The 20665-nt window shown below is 44.9% G+C and overlaps 1 protein-coding gene across 1 annotated transcript in view; it reads right to left on the reverse strand.

The window, feature by feature from the left end:
- Positions 1 to 20665, reverse strand: part of LOC126485332 (fringe glycosyltransferase) — a 653108-nt gene that overhangs the window by 55737 nt on the left and 576706 nt on the right. The gene's annotated exons all lie outside the window — the stretch shown is intronic.

Genomic DNA, 20665 nt, shown 5'->3' on the forward strand with positions numbered 1-20665 from the left:
TTCCCTATTTCGTGATAATATAAAGCGAACATCCCTTCTTTAAACTATTTCACTGTCCGCTGTCAGTGCTATCCGATAAGAATCCGACACCACGCAGCAATACTCTAGCAGAGGATGGACAAGCATAGTGTAGGGAGTCTCTTTAATGCATTTTTTTCATCTTTATCTTCAAAGTGTTCTGCTAATAGAACGCAAACTTTCGTTCGCCTTCCGCACAAAGGTTTCTGTGTCATGATCCCAATTCAAGTCCTTGGTAATTATAACAGTGGGTTCATCGTACTGTGGATCACGATTTTCGAAACTGTAACTGAACAGAAGTTGTTACAATAGTTGCAGACGTAGCTGCCCGCAAACACTTTCCCATTCCAGTCCTCCCACATCACCACCTCAGTCGCCTGCTACAGAAACTTATGATTCTGTATTGCAGCCTCGACAGAATACTGTTCGGCCCGTATGTGCACGTGGTTAGGGGTACTGAAGATAATGTGTGCGTAGGAGAAGCGGTTTCCCGCTGTGCACGGACGCATACGGCACTGAAATATTGCCCAAGAGAGGCCATAAAGAGCGCATAATTCCCATAAGCGGGACTCGAACCGGTCACGGAAACAGTCGTAAATGAATTGCTTACACTAGGGAAGGCGACGCGGCCCGACAGCTACGGTGGCTCCCTGCCGAGAAAGACTCGGGCGCAAGGAATGTGTCGGGATTAGCATAGGCCCAGAACAGCGCCTTTCTTTAGTGGAACAGTTATACGGACCAAGCAGCCGGACAATGCTCTCACTAATGAGAAACGGCTGTTCGTGCTTTCATGAAAACTGTAACCGCTTGTGCGAGTGAAGATATGTCTTTCTATGGTTACGTCATAGCTCGAGGAGGAGCGTCTAACACACGCGCCGACTCACTTATCATCGAACGAGCATTCTCTCTCAAATTTATAGCCGGCCGGTGTGGCCGTGCGGTTCTAAGCGCTTCAGTTTGGAACCGCGTGTCCGCTACGGTCGCATGTTCGAATCCTGCCTCGGGCATGGATGTGTGTGATGTCCTTAGGTTAGTTAGGTATAAGTATTTCTAAGTTCTAGGGGACTGATGACCTCAGAAGTTAAGTCCCATAGTGCTTAGAGCCATTTGAACCATTTTTTTCCCAATTTAGAGACAACAAATTTAAGTATACAATGAGAGTAAGCGGAGACAAATAAAGGCCGTCTCAAGAAAACATGTAAGATAAAACAATGAAATACGGAGTAGAGGAATTACATGTGAAGATTTTGAGGGGATGGGAACAAAGATGGAGCAAAACTGCACTTCGTCCGTTCCACACACACGGCACTCCTACGAATCAATGAATATGGTGAAGTGTCGTAAATTACAATCCAAAGGTTGACCAATAGCGTCGTCATTTTAGCAGCGTATGGGATCGATTTATAAATCTAACGTTCTGTCTGCTTTTCTTGCGAGAAGTTGCAAAACAACGTCTGCTGCCGCCGTCTATGTGGCGATGGTATGTGAATCGAGTGATTTCGCTACGCGAATTACTTACATCATGGCAGGGCGAGGAAAAATTTGTGGCGAGGCGCCGATCAGCTTTATAAACTAACATACCAAAGAGATTGTTTACACAATCATTTAGTGAGATAAGGTAACAACCCGCACACTAATGTTATGACGTGACTGCATTCTGAAAACTTTGAAGGTCCAGTCACATAACTAGCAATTATACAGCGTGAACAGTCTCCTGTAGAAACCTTTACTGGTCCCTTGTGATATCAGAATTTCCGAATACAGGATTATCTGAAAAATTGTTTAAAAGTATAAGTATTAAACTGTAAAAAAAGTTCTTAGTGCAAAACGCAAAACTTACCATATCTAAATCACAACACTCAGTTTTAAAACCGTTTTCAACTAAAGCTATCACGGCATAACGCTGCTGCAGAAAATATCCACGTGCCTGGGATAAAACAATTCAGATCTCTACAAAGGGACCCTTTCACAGTATCGGCCCACGAAAGGGAACATAATTACCATTTCACAGGAGTACTAAGTGTCTGAACTACATTACGTCATAGTATTAACGTTGTGGCTACATAGATTGGGTTTTGCCTCAGTAATAAGACACTGGCATCTCCCTGCCCCCTTCCGCCATATATCTGCATATTACTTCCTCTTCGCAAAACCTCTGATCGCTGTTGTTTATTTCATGAAATCCCACACAGTTTAGATGTCCTCCTTCATTACCACTACTGATTTCGTTTGGTAGCCTCTTCACAGAATATGAACTTCTACTCTGTTCAGTTCGTATTATTTACAATTCAGTGGGACAATGTTTTTAACACAGCCGCATCAATTACACAGTTACAACTGCGGTTTCACATCATCACACTCTATCCGTTGGGAAAACATACCTGTTAGTTCTTTTGACGTTCAGCGAGTCTGATGAGGGTATATTAATAATATTGCCACATTCGTAAGACATGTCATGACACACAATATATAAACTGAAGGAAAGACATTTTTAAATGTTTAACAGAAAAGCTGATATTTATTTACTGGGTGACTAGTTTCGGACTTTGCCAATTTTTACAAGACACGTATTTTATATTAGGGTATGTATGGAATGGACAGTTCTATTTACGTCATTACACATGCGGCATAATTACGATAGCATGGCTTCCCCAGTCGGAGAGTCCTCCCTCGGCATGACCTCAGCAGTTTGGTCCCATAAGACTTTATCACAAATTTCCAAATTACGATAGCACCTACGATGCGTAAGTCAGCGTGGCATACATTGTAGTTCTATGAGAACAAATCTTCCATTGTATATAAAATATCGTTGTCACGTGGATCACATCATGCTGGATAATGAAGAGCTGAGATACACTTAAGTGTGACGACAAATATAATTGTCTACACGAAGCATTTCCTAAATACAAAAAGCGTGGCTAGTCACGCAGAAAATAACAGCACCTCCTAAAATGGCTTTTCCCAATATTTGAGAGCTGCAAGACGCGGCGTACTGGAAAAGTTTCTAATATAAGAATTTTTATAGTGTGATGATGGTTACTAGCCGAAACCCACTGTCTGACACGCCGGTCAAAAGACTGGGACAAAGCTTTCAGAGCCGGGTGGGAAGCTTTGCGCAGACAAACTTTGTTCAAGTTAGATAATTTCACCTTTACCACTTGGGTATAGCGATGAAGGCCAGCATCCATGCCGCACTCAGAAGGAAGTGGTGCAGAATCAATCGGCCGCATGATTCTCGTCTCAAAGAAAAGAAAATGCCATCCGTTTCACGGAGGTCTCAAGCGCTACATGGAGATAATAGTCACGATAATTGTCAAGTGCAATGACACGTTTTCTAGGAAGGAGTGTACTTTAGGATTAAAAAATGGCAAAAGTAATTAGCACTGTCAAAAGAAATAGCATAAAAAGAAGAGCAAGAACTTCTGTGATGCTACGTAGGAAGCAAAGTGAAACGAAGTACATGTATCAAGGCAGTCTTAAAGAAGCAGACTGCTCTGCCCCTGCTGAACATCAGCAGACAGTTGTCAAATAATTTACAAAAAGCGTGAGTTTCTGTGTACTACATTTTGTCGCAATGAAACACAGGCAGTGAGAAAATCGCACGGGAAAACAAGTAGAGGTATTTGGAACATTATAATCCAGCAGGGTGTCAAGAGTTCAATATATGGGTATAACAGAAACAGAGTGGTTCTTCAGAAATACGGGCAGGGTGGTCGCCTGCGCTAGAACATCCAGAAGCGCGAGGCGTAGTCGAAGTAGTAATTATCACCTCGAAAAAATAACATTACGGAATCAGCTCTTTTTTGCAGACTTTGTGCCCAATAAAATCCCCGTACTACTGTAGTGCAGCTCACAGCCACAAAAGTCGAAAGAAAACTTTTCTACATTGAAAATCATGGGACAGTGAGAAACCAACACAACGTTCACCGAATTGGTGTGAAAAACCCCCTATGACAAGTACTGACGGCTATTTTTGACCAAAGATCGTGAAACTAATTCCAGATGTGGCTCAAACCAAGTACAAGTTATTGCCTTACAAGTTGCGAAAGTCTAGCTAATCGTGTACAAAATTATATTTAGTCAAATAAAGTGGTTTTAATTCAAAACAATGCTAAGCTTTTTGCTTTGTACACAATAAAATTCTCAAGCAACAATGGCGCAGCTCGCCACTGGAAGAATCATAAGAAAACTGCGGGAGTTCATTTATAAAGCGGAGTTGGTGGTGGTCCGAAGTCTTGTTAGATGCAGCTTTCGTGCGGTTATTTGTTTTCTGCATTTGGAGGGGAACAACAGTGCATGCTGAGTTGGTAGAAGTGTATAGCAACAAAGCACCATCACGTCACACAGCGGTTACATGCCTCAGACGTTTGCATTGGTGAAACAAGCCCCAATGAAAAAGAATAACGTGGCAGGCCATCTCCCTGTTAAGAACCAGGAATCTAAAGAGAACTGGAGACCCTGGTACTCCACGAACGGCGTATCACAATCGATGTGATAGTGGAAAAAGTGAAAATGAGTTTTCAACGTCTTGGACGACATGGACACTGCCCGTCGAGTTCCGGGTTTCCTCACCCCACGGAAATGAGGCAGCAGCTCAAATGTTGCAGCTGTGTCAGGACAATCCAGAATCCTTTAGCCGCCTGATCACCATAGGCGAGATATCTATGTACCACTATGACGCCAACACGAAGGAGGAAAGCAACCAGTACAAACTTGTGGATTCACCAACGCCGAATAAGGCGAAAACCCAACCACCATAGGACAAGGTGGTGGTGGTGGTGGTGGTGGTGGTGGTGTTGGGTTTGTGGGCGCTCAACTGCGCTATCGTCAGCGACCGTACAAGGTCCCAATTTTTACACAGGCCAATTTTTTTTACACGCCCAATCTAGCCACTATCACGAATAATGATGAAGAAATGATGAGGGCAACACAGACACACAGTCCTCGGGCAGAGAAAATCCCCAACCCGGCCGGGAAGCAATCCTAGGACGCCGTGATCCAGAGGCAGCAACACTAGCCGCTAGACCACCAGCTGTGGACAACAAGGTGATACACAGTGTATGTAGGGACTGCCACACTGTGGTGCTGTCACATTAAGCTCATTTGGAGGCAGTCACACGAGTGTACTACCGAAATGTCCTGAAGAGATTACGGACGGCTATCAAGACGGAGCATCGTACAAATCTGTCCAAGGGGGTGTTTGTGCTCCACGACATGGCCCTGGCGTATTCTCCACGGGACAGTATCACACAAGCGACGCCTTTTGGCTATCATTTTCCTGACACGGCAACCGGTGACTTCCTCCTCTTGCTTCGGCTGAAGAAACCATTGCATAGCAAGTACTGGGTGATCAAAAAGTTAGTATAAATTTGAAAACTGAATAAGTCACGGAATAATGTAGACAGAGAGGTAAAAATTGACACACATGCTTGGAATGACATGGGGTTTTAGTAGAGCCAAAAAAATACAAAAGTTCAAAAAATGTCCGACAGATGGCGCGTCATCTGATCAGAATAGCAATAATTAGCATAACAAAGTAAGACAAAGCAAAGATGATGTTCTTTACAGGAAATGCTCAATGTGTCCACCATCCTTCCTCAACAATAGCTGTAGTCGAGGAATAATATTGTGAACAGCACTGTAAAGCATGTCCGGAGTTATGGTGAGGCATTGGTGTCGGATGATGTCTATCAGCAACCCTAGAGACGAAAACCAGGTAAGCCCAAAGCCAATGGTCGCACGGACTGAGGTCTGGGGACATGGGAGGCCAAGCATGACGAAAGTGGCGGCTGAGCACACGATCATCACCAAACGACGCGCGCAAGAGATCTTGCGCGCGTCTAGCAATACGGGGTGGAGCGCCATCCTGCATAAACATCGTACGTTTCAGCAAGTGTTTATCAGCCAGCCTGGGGATGATGCGATTCTGTAACATATCGGCGTACATCTCACCCCTCACGGTAGCAGTTACAAAACCAGAATCACGCATTTCCTCGAAGAAAAAAATAAGTTTCCACGACAGTTCTAGGATTTTCGGTAGACCAAATTCTGCAGTTGTGGGCGTTGACAGACCCTTGGAGCGTGAAATGAGCTTCGTCAGTCCACAACACATTACTCAACCAATCGTCATCTTTCGCCATCTTTTGAAACGCCCACACCACAATTGCCTTCCGCTTCACTAAATCGCCAGGTGACAGTTCATGATGGCGATGGATTTTGTACGGATAGCATCGGAGGGTACACCCAAGTGCCAACCAAACAGTAGTGTATGGAATGCCGGTGCGACGTGCGACTGCACGAGCGCTGACTTCCCCGTGCATAGACGAACCAGCTACAATCTCCATTTCTTCCTGAACCGTCTCAGCAGCATCACGCCTTGTGCTCGGTCGGCCACTACGGGGTCTGTCGTCTAAACAACCCGTGGCTTCGAACTTCGAAATCATTCTCGCTACAGCTGCATTTGTCAACGGACCTCTACCCGTTCGAATCCCCTTCCTATGGGGATAGGATCGTAACGCTGAACTAGCACATTCCCCATTCTGATAATACAGCTTCACTAAAAGCGCCTTTTCAGGTAACGTCAACATGCTGCGACTGCTGGCGCATCTGATTCTCTCTCTCATGACAGCTCCTTTTATACACCATTGTCATGCGCAGTCACTGACGTTTTGCTGTCCAGCGCCATCTGTCGGACATTTTGTGAACTTTGTTTTTTTTTTTGTTCTAATAAAACCCCGTGTCATTCCAAGCACGTGTGTCAATATTTACCCCCTCTATCTACATTATTCCGTGGTTTATTAAGTTTTCAAATTTATACTGACTTTTTGATCACCCGGTATTTTCAGAACAACGACGAGGTATTTTCGAGGCGGAAGGTTTCCTGAACAGCCAAAACACAGACTTCTACAATCAACGTCTCCTCCAAGTTATCCATCGTTGAAATTTCTCGCATTGAACGCCTAACATATAGAGGTCTAACACCTCTGCCAAATTTGAGGATCGCAGCTTGAGGTCTTGTTCCCCAAGGTGATAAAGGTTTTTAACGATTCCTACCCGCAGAGCGATCAAGTCAGGGAGCAAGAGAGGGGAAGATGCAAACTATAACAGACTCTGGATGCAGCAGGTGTGCTGAAGAGAAAGATGTGAGCTTACATCCTGAAGAGGGGCGTAATTCTAGAAACGTCGTGTATTTTATTTAACGCGGCTGGAGTACGTAGAACGTTACACGGGAGGCTGTCAGGCGCGCCGGGCGGTGGCAGCGGTGAGCGGCTTCGGTGTGTCCGGAGCGGGTAGGCGTGTGGTGGCGGCGGCGGCAGGGCGAGGGCGGGGTCACGCGGGGAAAGCCGCGGCTATCTGCCGGCCCCATCTGCGGCGGACGCCACGCCTGCTCAGCAGCCGAGCCGCCGACCGCTACACGCCGCCGAGAAGCGGTACTCGGCCCGACAACGGCAGTGCGGGAACCGTGCTAAACACCGGCACGTTTCATTACGATCACTTGGGCACCAGTTACGTCTATTACATGCACATCGGGCGCTAATACCGTCTAACTACGCGTCTAGTTTTGGATAACTGCCTCCATTCGGTGAGGAAGAAGAGTCCACAAGTTTCTTCAGGTATGCTGCATCCTGCTGAAACTAATCTTTTGATACTTAGATCCCGCGGTAGACTTACCAAATTGCGAGGATGTTGACTGCTATATTTCATCCGCTATTCCAAATAGCCCAATACATTTACTGCGGAATTAAGATGAGGTAACTTAGCGGGCCAGTCGAAATGCGATAGGATAGCTAAGTGTTCGTCAAGCTAGGAACATTGATGTACAGCCCTGTGAACACGGCTATTAATACTGGAATACTTGAGTGCCACAGAGTACCCATCATGAAGATGTACAAGATGGACAACACTTCTTCACCGAGAATATTTATTTCAACGCCGTGGTTCATGTTCACGGTAACCTGAATTGGTCGGCCCAAATCATGGTACGGCCTGAGCAACACATTTCACACACTGCGGATTAGACGCTTTATTTGTCTGTCGTTGCACTCGACGCGTGGCACCGTGTGAGAAGGTGCTAAACGGCGATTAGTTTGACTCCACAGCACAGTTCCTACCAACAAGGTGATACAGAGTGTATGTAGGAAAGCCATATTGTGGTGCTATCACATTAAGATCATTTGGAGGCTGTCACAGAAGTATACATTCCAATCCGAGTTTAGAATTTCATTACTGTTTACATCAGGTTTCAGCCAACTTTCCGTCCCTAGTACTATGCAGGCATTGTGACTCATCCCCGTTTTCAAGAAGGGACGTCGAACAGATGTGCAGAACTATAGACCTATATCTCGATCAGTTGTAGAATTTTGGAACACGTATTATGTTCGAGTATAATGACTTTTCTGGAGACTAGAAATCTACTCTGTAGGAATCAGCATGGGTTTCGAAAAAGACGGTCGTGTGAAACCCAGCTCCCGCTATTCGTCCACGAGACTTAGAAGGCCATAGACACGGGTTCCCAGCTAGATGCCGTGTTTCTTGACTTCCGCAAGGCGTTTGATACAGTTCCCCGCAATCGTTTAATGAACAAAGTAAGAGCATATGGACTATCAGACCAATTGTGTGATTGGATTGAAGAGTTCCTAGATAACAGAAAACAGCATGTCATTCTCAATGGAGAGAAGTCTTCCGAAGTAAGACTTACTTCAGGTGTGCCGAAGGGAGTGTCGTAGGACCATTGCTATTCACAATATACATAAATGACCTTGTGGATGACATCGGAAGTTCACTGGGGCTTTTTGCGGATGATGCTGTGGTATATCGAGAGGTTGTAACAATGGAAAATTGTACTCAAACGCAGGAGGATCTGCAGCGAATTGACGCATGGTGCAGGGAACAGCAATTGAATCTCAATGTAGACAAGTGTAATGTGCTGCGAATACATAGAAAGATAGATCCCTTATCATTTAGCTACAATATAGCAGGTCAGCAACTGGAAGCAGTTAATTCCATAAATTATCTGGGAGTAGGCATTAGGAGTGATTTAAAATGCAATGACCATGTAAAATTAATAGTCGGTAAAGCAGATGCCAGACTGAGATTCATAGGAAGAATCCTAAGGAAATGCAATCCGAAAACAAAGGAAGTAGGTTACAGTACACTTGTTCGCCCACTGCTTGAATACTGCTCACTGGTGTGGGATCCGTATCAGATGGGGTAGATAGAAGAGATAGAGAAGATCCAACGGAGAGCAGCGCGCTTCGTTACAGGATCATTTAATAATTGCGAAAGCGTTACGGAGATGATAGGTCAACTCCAGTGGAAGACTCTGCAGGAGAGACGCTCAGTAGCTCGGTACGGGCTTTTGTTGAAGTTTCGAGAACATACCTTCACCGAAGAGTCAAGCAGTATATTGCTCCCTCCTACGTATAACTCACGAAGAGACAATGAGGATAAAATCAGAGAGATTAGAGCCCACAAAGAGGCACACCGACAATCTTTCTTTCCACGAACAATACGAGACTGGAATAGAAGGGAGAACCGATTGAGGTACTCAAAGTACCCTCCGCCACACACCGTCAGGTGACTTGCGGAGACTGAATGTACAACTAGTTTTCAGTTTATCTCTTGTTTGCCTCATCGAAGACGTGCAGATTACGTAGTGTTATGAACAACTGCCACTTGCGAAGTACCCAGTGTCCATTGTTATATTGATTCCATCGTAATGTTCGGTCGGAAAGTGTCTGAGACGGACCTGCATTTCTTGACAGCAGCTATTCCTATCGAGTATGAAACCGACTGTCATTCACAATGCAAGTGAGCACGTTTCCGGTGCCTGTCGATGAAGATCTTTTTACGAACACAATTCTTACGCCGTATTACATGGCTACGAGTGGTACGCCCTTCCTTGTAGACACGCTGCATAGTCGGCGTTGATACATCAAGAAATCGGGCAGCTAATGAGCAAGTCCAAACACGATAGTTCCTTTCTGCCATTGTGTCAAGTATCAAAGCTGACCCATTTCATTGCGCTGACTGCATACAAACGACTGATATACACCCACACTACTTAACTGACGCTGCATTGCTCAGCAGTGGAGACTGACATGCCCATCTAGTACCAGTTCTACACCATCCAGAACGCCAAGCGCTCTTTTAAGGTGAAGACTAACATTTTTAACTGAGATGCATTGGTCGTACCTTTATCGGTATATACACCATTGGCCATTAAAATTGCTACACCAGGAAGAAATGCAGATGACAAACGGGTATTCATTGCACAAATATATCATACTAGAACTGACATGTGATTACATTTACACGCAATTTGGGTGCAAAGATCCTGAGAAATCAGTACACAGAACAACCACCTCTGGCCGTAATAACGGCCTTGATACGCCTGGGCATTGAGTCAAACAGAGCTTGGATGGCGTGTACAGCTACAGCTGCCCATGCAGCTTCAACACGATACCACTGTTCATCAACAGTAGTGGCTGTAGTATTGTGACGAGCCAGTTGCTCGACCACCATTGACCAGAAGTTTTCAATTGGTGAGAGATCTGTAGAATGTGCTGGCCAGGGCAGCAGTCGACCATATTCTGTATCCAGAAAGGCCCGTACAGGACCTGCAACATGCGGTCGTGCATTATCCTGCTGAAATGGAGGGTTTCGCAGGGATCGAATGAAGGGTAGAGCCACGGGTTGTAACATCTGAAATGTAACGTCCGCTGTTCAAAGTGCAGTCCATGCGAACAAGAGGTGACCGAGATGTGTAACCAATGAGCACCCCATACCATCACGGCGGGTGATACGCCACTATGGCGATGACGAAAACACGCTTCCAATGTGCGTTCACCGCGATGTCACCAAACACGGATGCGACCATCACCATGCTGTAAACAGTACCTGGATTCATCCGAAAAAATGACGTTTTGCCATTCGTGCACCCAGGTTAGTGGTTGAGTACACCATCGCAGGCGCTCCTGTCTGTGATGCAGCGTCAAGGGTAACCGCAGCCATGGTCTCCGAGCTGATAGTCCATGCTGCTGCAAACGTTGTTGAACTGTTCGTGCTGATGGTTGTTGTAAACGTTCCCATCTGTTGACTCAGGGATCGATACGTGGCTGCAGGATCCGTTACAGCCATGCGAATAAGATGCTTGTCATCTCGACTGCTAGTGATACGAGGCCGTTGGGATCCAGCACGGCGTTCCGTATTACCCTCCTGAACCCACCGATTCCATATTCTGCTAACAGTCATTGGATCTCAACCAACGCGAACAGCAATGTCGCGATACGATAAACCACAATCGCGATAGGCTACAATCCGACCTTTATCAAAGTCGGAAACGCGATGGTACGCATTTCTCCTCCTTACACGAGGCATCGTAACATCAGTTCACCAGGCAACGCCGGTCAACTGCTGTTTGTGTGTGAGAAATCAGTTGGAAACTTTCCTCTTGTCAGCATGTTGTAGGTGTCGCCAACGGCGCCAACCTTGTGTGAATGCTCTGAAAAGCTAATCATTTGCATAACACAGCATCTTCTTCCTGCCGGTTAAATTTCGCGTCTGCAGCTCGTCATCTTCGTGGTGTAGCAATTTTAATGGCCAGTAGTGTACAATTTCCCCACACTTCAACATTTTTTTATGAGTAAAGGAAATACTTAGGATGAGCTATTACAACAGCGTATAGGAACATGAAACCGCAAGGCGAAACTTCTCCTCTACGATCGAGTAGCTCCTCCAAATAGACTGTTCAGGCCGAAATCCGGCGAATGTGATATTAATGTGGTTGTCAGGGTAGGAGCAGCCCGGTGCAGCCACAAAGGGACGTTGCTATTTCCACTGCCGTGTGGCGCGCACTTGGCGGCCAGGCGCCGTTGGCAATGGCTGCTCGACAGGCCGTGACGTCACACCGCGCTGCAACAACTCTCACACTTTTTACGTCCGCTAATTCTACGCCTAATAGCTAACTCCACTCTGACCCAGGCGCTAAAATAAACACGAGCTGAACCTTTAGCGCAGGAGGAGGAGGACAGAAAAAGAAGGCGTGTGAATGTCGCCGTGTGGGCGGGTTCGTCGATGCGAGCATCCTTCTGCTATTACTCCGGGGCCTTGAGAGAGCGGGTGACGCATACGCCACTAGCACAAGTGGCATGGTCGGTTGCTGCTGATAGCCAGCAAACTGTGTGGTCGTCTGTTTCATCCAGTGGAGGTCGCGATTTTCTCACACTCCAACAGCCTCATCCATTCACTTTGTGGTTTTTCTTGAGCACCAATGACAAGGTAACTTCTAGAGATAAAACGTTCTATGTTATCACGATGACAACGCAAGATGAAAAATTTCACTGGAATGACCAAAGGCATATCGTAAATTTGAGGCGAAAGACGTTTCCGAGTGAGTCATTTTATAAAATAGTGATCACGTACACTTGCTACTACAAATTTTCGTTCTACTCTTTAAATAAAGCTTTCATTTCATGATGTGCTATACAAGAGGTGCTACCTTGGAGAATTTATTACATGATGTATCAAAAATGCTTGGGGTGAATTTTTTGACACCAAAAAGAAATAAATCCTTTTACTCCCTTCGGCGTACCTTTACGCAAAATGAAAGACTTCCTGGGAATATGGTCTAACATCACAATAAAATCTAAAAGCAACGGTAGATAAGCGTGAAACAGGGTTCGAATCCTGGTCCGCCACAAATTTTCGGTTGTCCATATTCGCAACTGCAAATACACACTGAATCACCAAAGAAACTGGTATAGGCATATGTATTCAAATACACAGATCTGTAAACAGGCAGAACATGGCGCTGCGGTCGACAACGAGTATATGAGACACGTGTCTGACGCAGTTGTCAGATCGGTTAGTGCTGCTACAATGGCAAGTTATCAAGACTTAAGTGAGCGATGGGACACAGCATCTAAGAGGCAGCAATGAAATGGGGATTTTTCCGTGCGACCATTTCACGAGTGTACCGTAAATATCAGGATTCCGGTAAAACATAAAATCTCCGACATCGCTGCTGCCGGAAAAAAATCCTGCAAGAACGGGACCAACGACGACTGAAGAGAATCGTTCAGAGTGACAGAAGTGCTACCCCTCCGCAAATTGCTGCATATTTCAATTCTGGGCCATCAACAAGTTCAAAATTGGTTCAAATGACTCTGAGCACTATGGGACTTAACTTCTGAGGTCACCAGTCCCCTAGAGCTTAGAACTTCTTAAACCTAACTAACCTAAGAACATCACACACATCCATGCCCGAGGCAGGATTCGAACCTGCGACCGTAGCGGTCGCTCGGTTCCAGACTGAAGCGCCTAGAACCGCTCGGCATCCACAAGTGTCAGCGTGCGAACCACTCAACGAAACATCATCGATATGGGCTTCCGGAGCCGAAGGCCCACTCGTGTACCGTTGATGAATGCACGACACAAAGCATTACACCTCGCCTGGGCTGGTCAACACAGACATCAGACGGTTGATGACTGGAAACATGTTGGCTGGTCGGGCGAGTCTCGCTTCAGATTGTATCGAGCGGATGGACGCGTACGGGTGTGGAGACAACCTCCTGAATCCATGGATCCTGCATGTCATCAGAGGCTGTTCAATCTGGCAGAAGCTCTGTAATGGTGCGGGGCGTGTCCAGCTGGTGTGATCTGCTACGTCTAGATACGACTCTGATAGGTGACACGTACCTAAGGATTCTGTCTGATCACCTGCATCCATTCATGTGGACATGGGCAATTACAGCAGGACAATGCGACACCCCACACGTCCAGAATTGCTACAGAATGGCTCCAGAAACACACTTCGAGTTTAAACTCTTCCGCTGGCCACCAGACTCCCCAGACATCAACATCATTGAGCATATCTGGGATGCCTTGCGCAACATGCTGTTTCTTAAGATTTCTCTACCGTCTCGTGTCGTTACGGATTTATGTACAGCGCTGCAGGATTCATGCCGTCAGTTCCTTCCAGCGCTACTTCAGACATTAGTAGAGTTCATGCCACGTTGGGTTGTGGCACTTCCGCGTGCTCGCGGGGCCCCTATACCATATTAGGCAGCTGTACCAGTTTCTTTGGCTCTTCAAATGTGTTGTTGTTGTTGTTGTTGTGGTCTTCAGTCCTGAGACTGGTTTGATGCAGCTCTCCATGCTACTCTATCCTGTGCAAGCTTCTTCATCTCCCAGTACCTCCTGCAGCCTACATCCTTCTGAATCTGCTTAGTGTATTCATCCCTTGGTCTCCCTCTACGATTTTTATCCTCCACGCTGCCCTCAAATACTAAATTGGTGATCCCTTGATGCCCCAGAACATGTACTACCAACTGATCCCTTCTTCTAGTCAGGTTGTGCCACAAACTCCTCTTCTCCCCATTCTATTCAATACCTCCTCATTAGTTATGTGATCTACCCATCTAATCTTCAGCATTCTTCTGTAGCACCACATTTCGAAAGCTTCTATTCTCTTCTTGTCCAAACTATTTATCGTCCATATTTCACTTCCATACATGGCTACACTCCATACAAATACTTTCAGGAACGACTTACTGACACTTAAATCTATACTCGATGTTAACAAATTTTTCTTCTTCAGAAACGCTTTCCTTGCCATTGCCAGTCTGCATTTTATATCCTCTCTACTTCGACCATCATCAGTTATTTTGCTCCCCAAATAGCAAAACTACTTTACTACTTTAATTGTCTCATTTCCTAATCTAATTCCTCAGCATCATCCGATTTAACTCGACTACATTCAGTTATCCTCGTTTTGCTTTTGTTGATGTTCATCTTATATCCTCCTTTCAAGACATTGTCCATTCCGTTCAACTGCTCTTCCAAGTCCTTTGCTGTCTCTGACAGAATTACAATGTCATCGGCGAACCTCGAAGTTTTTATTTCTTCTCCATGGATTTTAATACCTACTCCGAACTCTTCAAATGTATATTTCGTATAATTTTTGACAGGGCTTCCTGTGAACTAGAACGACGCACGAATTAGGGCCAGTACGGCAGTAATGAAGCGGTTTGCCGGGAATGGAGAAGGGGCCTGGCCGAGGTAATCGGCAGAGCAGTGAGCGTCCGCCCAGTGGCTGGCCGGATAGAAATGTGGCTGAGTCGGCGAGCGTTGGCCGGGGCGAGGCCGGCACGACCGCGACCCCTGGCCGCGGACACGCCCAGCGCCTCTCTCCAGCCGCTCTACCCTCCCGGCAACACCTCACTCACTCCCCAAGGCGGCCGAGGCTGGCTGCTCTCTCTGCGCTAGCCACCTCTTTCCTGGTATATCTGCACAACACTGCGTGCCGAGGACTGGCGGTTGCGTCGTTGAACATACAGTACTTCGTAATGATTTTCCAGATTTCTGCCACTTGACTCGGCGCACCTGCTGTTACTGCGAGATTCTCAAATTTAAAGTTCCTTACAATGAGAATGAAACTGAAGCCAAGAATATCGTGTAAGTCAAAGAAAGATTCAAATAACTTACAGGAATGTTGCCCGCTAACGTCGTCGATAACCGCAGATATTTAAACAGCAGTACACGTTGCTACAAGGGTCACTCTAAAAGAAATGCACACTATTTTTGTAAAAATACAGTTTTCATTATGCATGTGTGAAAGTTTTACGGTTTGTAGATACATCCTACCCGCTTGAGACCGAGCGAGGTGGCGCAGTGGTTAGCACACTGGACTCGCATTCGGGAGGATGACGGTTCAATCCCGTCTCCGGCCATCCTGATTTAGGTTTTGCGTGATTTCCCTAAAATCGCTTCAGGCAAATGCCGGGATGGTTCCCATGAAAGGGCACGGCGGATTTCCTTCCCCATCCTTCCTTCACCCGAGCTTGCGCTCCGTCTCTAATGACCTCGTTGTCGACGGGACGTTAAACACTAATCTCCTCCTCCTCCTCCTCGCTTGTTTTCAAACTTAGTTCAACCTGTTCCCGTGAGTGGCGCCGTCAAAGCATGTCTTCAAGATGGCTGCTACACCTGACGTTCATCAGAAGCAACGTGCTGTTATAGAATTCCTGTGCTGTGAAAGTGAGACAGTGGGAAACATCCAAAAGAGGTTGTAAAAGGTGTATGGAGATGCTGCTGTCGATAGCAGTACAGTTAGCCGGTGGGCAAGCAGGTTACGTGATAAAAGCGGGCTGGGCAATATTGAGGATCGTCCTCGCAGCGGCAGGCCTCGTACTGCACACAATCCAGACAATGTGCAGAGAGTTAACGAATTGGCGACTCCTGACAGACGCATCACAGTGAACGAATTGTCACGCTACGTTGGGGAAGGAAGTGTTTGCAGAAGTGTTGGCGTTAAAAAAGGTTTGTGCCAAGTGGGTTCCCAGGATGTTGACAGTGGCTCACAAAGAAACAAGAAAAACAACAAAAAACACAAATACCCGCCTTACAGTCCAGACCTGGCTCCATGTGACTATCATCTCTTCGTGGAACAAGGTTTGAAGATCATGACTCTCTTGTGCACGCTGCCAGGTTGGTCCAGAATTTTACAGAGCGGGTATACAGGCGCTGGTTCCAAGATGGCGTAAGGCCAGTTGAGAGGGATGGAAATTATGTGGAGAAATGAAAATATTGTTACTAAAGGATGTATCTACATACTGTAAAACTTTCATACATGTAGAATAAAAGACGGATTTAAAAAAAAATAGTGCGCATTAACAACAAAAAAACATACGAAACGTTGTCTCGGAATTTGGCAGAAAATCCAAACGGATTCTGTCGTATGTGAAGTATGATAGCGGCTAGGCACAATCAATGCCCTCTCTGCCCGACAGTAATGGAAGTAATGTCAATGACAGTGCTGCTAAGACAGAGTTACGGAACACACCTTCCGAATTTCCTTCACCAAAGAAGACTACGTAAATATTCCAAAATTCGAATCAAGAACATGAGTAACTTAGAAGTAGATATCTTCGGAGTAGTGAGGCAGCTTGAATTACTTAATAAAAACAAGCCTTCCGGTCCAGACAGTACACAAATTAGGTTCCTTCCAGAGTATGCTGATGCGATAACTCCATACTTAACGATCATGCACAACCGCTCGATCAACGAAAGATCCGTACCCACAGCCTGGAAAGTTGCACAGGTCGCACCAATATTTAAGAAAGGTAGGAGGAGTAATCCGCTAAATTACGGGCCCATATCATTAACGTCGATATGCAGCAGGATTCTGGAACATATATTGTGTTCGAACATTATGAATTACTCGAAGAAAACAGTCAACATGGATTTAGAAAACATCATTCTTGTGAAACACAACTAGTTCTTTACTGGCATGATAAATGGTTCAAAAACTAAAGAGACTGCTTACACCACGCTTGTCCGCCTTATTCTGGAGTACTGCTGTGCAGTGTGGGATCCGCATCAGGTGGGACTAACGGATGGCATCGAAAAACTACAAAGAAGAGCAGCTCGTTTTGTATTATCGCGAAATAGGGGAGATAGTGTCACAGACATGATACTTGAATTGGAGTGGCATTTGTTAAAACAAAGGCGTTTTTCGTTGCGGCGGGATCGTTTCATGAAATTTCAGTCAACAGTTTTCTCCTACGATTGCGAAAAAATTCTGTTGTAACCCACCTACATAGGGAGAAACGATGATCACGATGAAATAAGAGAAATCAGGGCTCGCACAGAAAAATTTAAGTGCTCGTTTTTCCCGCACGCCGTTCGAGAGTGGAACAGTATAGAGACAGCTTGAAGGTGGTTCACTGAACCCTCCGCCAGGTACTTTATTGTGAATAGCAGAGTAATCACGTACATGTAGATGCAGACCTATCTTTCCTCCAAAATGCAAACTTCCCGCCAGTTCCTAGGAAAAGGTGGCAGTCCGATGACTTAGGTTAGTGGAGGTAGCCCAAGTGACTTTCCTTTCCCGCCATTTTCTTAGGTTAGTGGAGATAGTCGAATTGACCCATCTTCCCTCCTGATCAACACATCAAGGAAGGAACGACACCCATCCTTTTCCACCTCCATCGTGAAACAAACATTCGGTTGGATTGAATTCAGGTGTTCTAAAAAGTCGATGAAATTCTCACTGCCATGAGATCAAAAACGAAAGTATCGTCTGCGTATATGAAAAACACGCAGGTTTCACAGCAGCCGACTCCGAATCCTGCATTTTTTTTCCTTCGGATACATAGACGACAACGTCATCCAGCTGAATACCCTGAACATTGTGTATGTCCCTTGAACATTGTGTATGGCGTGAGGAACTAAGGTCTCACAAGATAAAAAATACTTAACTTCAGCACAACTGCTGAAGAATGAAACACATCGTAACGGGAGCGTCGGAAGTTTCAGGAGGCTGAGCACGTTTTTCTTGTCTACAGTGAGGTTCCAACGTCAGACATTCATGAAGATACGCAGAGGATCGACGACCGATTCTGTGGCTGGCCGCTTTCAGTCACTCTCAAAAACAAATATTCATTCTCAAATGGTTCAAATGGCTCTGAGCACTATGGGACTCAACTGCTGAGGTCATTAGTCCCCTAGAACTTAGAACTAGTTAAACCTAACTAACCTAAGGACATCACAAACATCCATGCCCGAGGCAGGATTCGAACCTGCGACCGTAGCGACCTGCAGCGCCTTTAACCGCACGGCCACTTCGGCCGGCGATTCATTCTCATACGCTACTTTAAAGTTAAATTATTTCTTCCCCAGTGAAAGATTCGTCTTCTTAAACTCTCCCCATCAATTCATCCATTTTACTTGTCATTGAGCTCCGTGGCTGTGGACTATGGTATTTTAAGAAATACAGCAACCAGGCACTTTTCAAGTATTTTTGCATCCCATTATTTTTATATCGGGCTTTAACCAATCTTCAATTGGGGCAATACATAATTGAATCTTCAGCAAATAATTAAAACATGGACAGCAGTTTGGATGCTGCAGCTGTTCTGTGCAAGATTAACAATTCTGTTTGGTTACTACACTTCCCGAGATGTATATTTATAACGTATTACTGGTTAGGTATACATATTTCCCACTGTATTTTACACTAAATCAGTGCAGTGTCCGCCATGTTTGGGATTGACATCCTTGTTTACGTCGGAAAATTATAGCTGTGATGGGAGGTCTATTTTACTTACAGGATCTGAAATTACTGTTTCTGTTTTAAGCTTCTGCATGACTACAAAGAAAAAAAATTGAAACTTAAAAATATAATATTTATTCTTTTATAAAAAAAGTATTACATATTTTTTATAATATTCAGTATAGCTTTTTTTTAGTCATACAGAGAGATTAAACTAGAAATGTTACTTTCAAACCCTGTAAGTAAAATATGACTTTGACCATAGATACGATTTTCTGTTGTAAACAGAGATGTCAGTCGCAAACACGGCGGATACTGCGCTGTTTTTCTTTTTTTTTTTTTTTTTTTTTTTTTTTTTTTTTTTTTTTTTTTTGCAAGATAAAAGTTAAAAAGTGTTTGTGTCTCATCTACCAACGCGCAAATCGGAAGAACAACAAGCGGAGTAGAAAATAAGCACACCTAACCAATAGTACATCGTAAAAATACATCTCGCTAAGTGTAGTAGCTAAACAGATTTGTTAACTTTGCAAAGACCATCGGCAGCAAAGAAACTGCTGTCCGTGTTTTAACGATGTAGTTGCTGAAGGTTCAAATATATATTACAACTGAAAATGGTATTGTTTCTTTAATTGATTAAAGTCTTCATACTCGATCGCTAAAGACCTTATAGAGACCTATCTGATTTGAAAATAATGAGGGACAAAACCGACTGAGACCACGTAGAATAAATCATATACGTTTTCGTATTATGACCTTTAGGAAAACTGAAGTCTATAATTACATGTCTCATGTTATTTTTCCTTGTTCACTTCTAGTCGAATAACCAACCACATTCCACGTCATCTCGCGAATACGCAACGTTCTTATCCTTCGGCAGGAAAATGCATCATTTTATAGATAGATTCTATCTTATCTAGTACACCTCTTTACTTGTGAATTTTTCTGAATATGAATCTCCAGCCCCGCTTTGACTCATAAGCCTAGATTAAGTAGAAATCGTCCTCCCTGGTTTGAGTCCCGCTGCTGCTTGATAGCACACATAAGAAATCCCAGTTCTAGCAATGGACTGGAAATTGTACGCCTATACCAGTCTCTCAATAACCTCTAAACAGTTCCTTCCAACGTCCTTGGATCTCGGTAATGTCATAAGAACTCCTCTGGACAAATTAAAACAGCCCAGAAACTCTTGTAAGAACAGTCGAAGAGAAATGGCAACGTATCTGAAGTCAACTATGTCTGCTTGGCTTACAGGAATTCCATCCACCCATTTAAGGAAATGCTTCACACTGACGTAGCTTAAGGACACCCTTTCGTCGATGGCCAACAACGGTCCACAGCGTGCCAGAGACCCAAAATTATGCCGCACCTCCTGCTGTCTCTCGTACAACGTTTAATGTGCGTAATAGCAATTCCCTTCTTAAAATTCGGACTGAGTTACGAACTGCTAAAAGGTAATTCACTTACGTTTCGGATACTTATCTCTCAACCCTACAGAGGAAGACCTATATCCTCATTTCTGATATGGAGTTATTCTTTCGGGGGAAGCTGCAGCGGGCTCCAGTCAGGTTCACAGAGACAACTACGGAGGAACTT

Source organism: Schistocerca serialis, chromosome 1, assembly GCF_023864345.2.
Source record: "Schistocerca serialis cubense isolate TAMUIC-IGC-003099 chromosome 1, iqSchSeri2.2, whole genome shotgun sequence".
Classification (NCBI taxonomy): Eukaryota; Metazoa; Arthropoda; class Insecta; order Orthoptera; family Acrididae; genus Schistocerca; species Schistocerca serialis.